The sequence below is a fragment of the Musa acuminata genome, unplaced genomic scaffold (assembly GCF_036884655.1).
Source record: "Musa acuminata AAA Group cultivar baxijiao unplaced genomic scaffold, Cavendish_Baxijiao_AAA HiC_scaffold_1136, whole genome shotgun sequence".
NCBI lineage: Eukaryota > Viridiplantae > Streptophyta > Magnoliopsida > Zingiberales > Musaceae > Musa > Musa acuminata.
The window spans coordinates 657,501-662,500 of record NW_027021348.1 but is presented as its reverse complement, the minus strand read 5'-3'; positions in this window follow the sequence as shown (position 1 = coordinate 662,500).

Sequence of the window (5,000 nt, the reverse complement as noted above, 5' to 3'; positions counted from 1 at the left end):
CAGTTTTTGGCCTGTTTTTGCGTTGCGCGGTGACCATCTTGAGCGGAGCAAAATGTCAGCCATCTCAGCACCCTGGAACCCCCCGGGTGGCACAGGGCTGGATGGGGCTTTCGTATAGCAGGGACGGTGATGCCTCTCGCTTCGCTCGCTGTCCGCCGCTCGCTGCTCGCTCGCGCAGCCAAAAATGGCCAGTTTTGGCCCGTTTTTGGGCCGTTTTGGCCTGTTTTTGGGCTGTTCTTGCGTCGCGCGGTGACCGTCGTGAGCGGAGCAAAATGTCAGCCATCTCAGCACCCTGGAACCCCCCGGGTGGCACAGGGCTGGATGGGGCTTTCGTATAGCAGGGACGGTGCTGCCTCTCGCTTCGCTCGCTGTCCGCCGCTCGCCGCTCGCTCGCGCAGCCAAAAATGGCCAGTTTTGTCCCGTTTTTGGGCCGTTTTGGCCTGCTTTTGGGCTGTTCTTGCGTCGCGCGGTGACCGTCGTGAGCGGAGCAAAATGTCAGCCATCTCAGCACCCTGGAACCCCCCGGGTGGCACAGGGCTGGATGGGGCTTTCGTATAGCAGGGACGGTGCTGCCTCTCGCTTCGCTCGCTGTCCGCCGCTCGCCGCTCGCTCGCGCAGCCAAAAATGGCCAGTTTTGGCCCGTTTTTGGGCCGTTTTGGCCAGTTTTTGGCCTGTTCTTGCGTCGCGCGGTGACCGTCGTGAGCGGAGCAAAATGTCAGCCATCTCAGCACCCTGGAACCCCCCGGGTGGCACAGGGCTGGATGGGGCTTTCGTATAGCAGGGACGGTGCTGCCTCTCGCTTCGCTCGCTGTTCGCCGCTCGCCGCTCGCTCGCGCAGCCAAAAATGGCCAGTTTTGGCCCGTTTTGGCCAGTTTTTGGCCTGTTTTTGCGTTGCGCGGTGACCATCTTGAGCGGAGCAAAATGTCAGCCATCTCAGCACCCTGGAACCCCCCGGGTGGCACAGGGCTGGATGGGGCTTTCGTATAGCAGGGACGGTGATGCCTCTCGCTTCGCTCGCTGTCCGCCGCTCGCTGCTCGCTCGCGCAGCCAAAAATGGCCAGTTTTGGCCCGTTTTTGGGCCGTTTTGGCCTGTTTTTGGGCTGTTCTTGCGTCGCGCGGTGACCGTCGTGAGCGGAGCAAAATGTCAGCCATCTCAGCACCCTGGAACCCCCCGGGTTGTCACGACCTTAGCTGGTTTTGCCTAAGGCGTGCGGCACCCTCGCGCGTCCGTCCGCAAAGGTCAGCCTCCCCGAAGCCTCCCATTGTCCCTTAGGACCAACAAAAGAGAGAACGGGTTAAAGAGAACGCCTCAATCGGGATCCACAAGCAAACATGTCCGAAAAACACTTCATAGACAATGCAAATTACAAACAGACTTTACAAGCTCTGAATAGTGGCACAACAAAGGGTAAAATGGTCCATTACAGACCGAAAAGCTCTCGAACGTGTCCACATGACACAACCTTTATTTACAAGCCTAAAGAGGCCACCAACCCAACTAAAATGGGACTATTAAGCCTTCGGCCGCCCCTTTACATTCTGTACAAGGCATGAACATGCCAAAAGACAACGGACAGACATAAGCATTACATCCAACATCTTGTTTAGAAGTTTGTCCGTTACATTCTCCCCCACTTATCCCTTCGACGTCCTCGTCGAAGCCTTTGTGAACACTGCAACTCTTCGCCTTTGCTGAGTCTTCAATCTTCCGCTCCAGCTGCAATGCGCCTCCTGGCTCCCAGCTGCTCTCCGCTGCTGTTTCTGAGTAGTCGAACCTTTGATCCGCCATGCTGCTTCAACTCGCCAATGACTCTGACTCTGGTGTGGGGTTGGCTGAGTTGTATTGATCCTCGTTGATTCCTGCGGATCCACCAAATGAAGGAAAAGACCATTCTTACTGCGCCAGTTTCTCAAAATTTTCACATGCTGCTTGAACTGGGTGGATGCTTGTTGGAGCTTTAACGAGCATCGCCTCGCAAACTTCTGAAGTTTTGGGTCCTTCCTCCACAAAATCTGCTCATTGACTCTTCTTTCAGTTAGTTGTCACATCCAAGTAGGTTCGCATCACTTCCGCTTTCGATTGGCATTTCGTTGGGAAATGAAGCGGACAATCTACTCTCAGTAGCACTGATCACCGTTGGTGAGGATTTTGACAACTATTGTCTTCCATTATCTTCGAAGGGTCTTTGAACTTGTGCAGAGCTCCTCTGCTGGATAGATAAGAGAACTGGGGTACTCGGTTTCGCCCATTCTCTTAAGAGTTGAGAAGGCAAAGGTTACTTGACTTCGCCCGCCTCCTCGAGGTTGTACTTCATGCATCGAGCTGGTTACTGGCCTTCGCCTGCTCTTTGCTCACACTTCTGAAGCACTTGAAGTGTTTGCACTCCTTGCGTTGAGTTAGCTACTGTGATTCACCTTCTCAATGCCATTGAACTTCTGGAATGCAGGAAGTTTTCACCCCAACTTGGAGTAATTCTCTGATAGATGAGGTCGCCTCTGGGATTGTACCGTCTTCTCCATCAACCCTGCCGCCTACTCCACTGAGTAGCAAAGGTACAGCACCACGTACTGCTTGCTTCGTTCCTTGGTCGTGCACTCTTGCATGACCCGAAGTCCTTCACTTACGGCTATCTTGATGAGAAACTTGTTGACACCGGTCTTACGAAGTTTCTTGGCCTCTGCCCTTCAGCCTTGTCTCGGTACTTGGAGATTGCCTCTGCATGCTCCACCTCCTCGGCCCCTTTCACGACCAAGCGCTCTCCCTCCGTGAGAGCAAGGGATCAATGACTTGCACGGAAGTCCCGCCTCTGCGGTACCATGGCGCTGCCATGCCCATGGCCCTACTATCCGTCGCCTCGCCTCTGTATCCCTTTCCTTCACAATCAGTAGAGATGTCTCTGTGGCACTCCTCTAAGTCCACCTCCATTCTAACTGATGCTTGATTTTGGGTAGCTAAGTCCCTCTGGACTCATCGTCGCTTCCTCGCCCCTTTCGACCTCCTGCTTCAACACCTCTGTGTTCTCCAAGCAGTCTGTTTGGTCGATGGAAAGACAGACTGCAACTCCCATGCATGGCCTCTGCCATCACATTGTAGGGTTTGCACCGATTCTGTTCTCCTTAGCTTCCTTGGTAGCAACGTTCGCTTACTCGACCTTGTCCTCTGACTTGTCGGGCTCCCTTAAGCGAATATGAGCTCTGGAGCAGTCCAACTCTCCAGCTGCTTCGATCATACCTCTGCATGATCAAGTCCCTCTCATGGGACTCACTGGTACTTGCATTCGAACTTTTCCCTTGGTGGAACCCAGCCCCCATATGCTGATGACCAAGGTTTTCATCCGATGCAAAATTCGGTGCACGCCCGGAAGACCCGCCTCTGCGGTACCATGGCCTTCACTCCTTGAATCCATAGCCCTTCTTGCCGTCGTGTTGTTCACCAAAGCGGAGCTCCCAGTAGCTCCCGATCATACCTCCATATGATCTCATCCCTCACGGGACAATGTCGTGTGTGTCGCATTGCCACGAACTGTTCCACCACGATCCGCTGCACCATGTCGCCTCCTGGTGACATCTCCATTGCATTCTGATCCTTGTGGAATAAACTCGAATTGTGAACCCTCCATGTGTGGCCTCTGCCAATACATCGCAGGGTCTCCTCCACCTTCGATTTTGTTCGCTCCTTTGGCAATCGACCTTCATCCACCCACTCTTGGGTCACACCTAGATGAAGCACCGCTCTAGGACAGTCCGTCGCCTAGTAGCTCCCGAAGTCCACCGACTTCGCTGTAATTTGTGCACCATTGCCTGGATCCTGGGCCTCTGCCCCTACCAGCACAATCTCCGCTGCACACTGCTTCCTTCATAGCAACTCAAATGACAACACTGTGGCATATTCTTCAAGAGTACCCGCCTCTGCATCCTCTTGCCCCGTGCTAAGGCCTTCTGAACTCAACTTCGCCTCCGCAAATTGAGTCGCCTTAGTTCCTCCATCGAATGCTCCTCCGAGATAAGGTGCATGTGCCCCGAAGCTCCCTTCGTCTTTGGCACCATGCAAGATGAGTCCGCTCTGTCAGAATGAAGGACCCAGGGAACAGCATGATTCTACTCCTGCCTCTGCAAGAGTTCATGTCCTTGACCTCTGTCTAGGGAAAGCGCTGTGCCTCTGCTCCATGTTCCAACTTCTATGCTGGCTCCCTTCAAGCGGCTTGGGTACTTCGCCAAGTTACACCCAAGTTGCTCCGCTCCTCGTTTCTGCATTGAGTCGATGGTGGCCCTCGCGCCCACCATTCCACGGGTCAGCCCTCCCTTGAGTCCGATCTCCATATCGACTCCAAGTGTGCCTCCATTTGAGTTGCTTTGGGTCGCTCCCCCACTTGATCTCGCAATGCATCCACCAATGCATTCTCTCAAGCGAGATCATGCGACGACTCCTCGCCGCTTGCTCAGTCCATCGAGCTTCGTGGAGTTGTTGTTTGTGAGGTACTCCTCCTCAACATGTGAAGTCCATCTCACATGATTCTCCCTTTGGAGAGCTGAGACTTATCCCTCCTGGATAACTGTCCCGTTGGAGCAACATCTCTCTTCGTTTCGGAGACCACCATCCCCTTGGACTACTCCGATCTGCTGAACAAACTGTGCATTGTTCTGCCTCTTGCAAACGCACTTGCTAGATTGCGCCTCCACGTCAATACAGCCACCGCTGCACCCCTCAAGGCCTAGCAACATGCTGAACTCGTTGCACACTTCAGCCTCCTCCGGACGTATCCTTCGCATGTCGAAGAGAAAGTTTCAATGCTCCATGGCGACGAGTCTCGACCGCCTTGGGATGGCCACGAACAATCCATCGTCCGCATACAAGCCCATGCATGAGTACCGAATTCTTCGAGTTAGCAATTCCCCTCACCTCTGTGAGCTTTGCACAACTCTTTCGGTCGCTGAGCAACTCATTCCACTTTGCATGGTCTCGTCCTTTGCCAAGCGCCTCGCTTGCCTTGAGCACCATC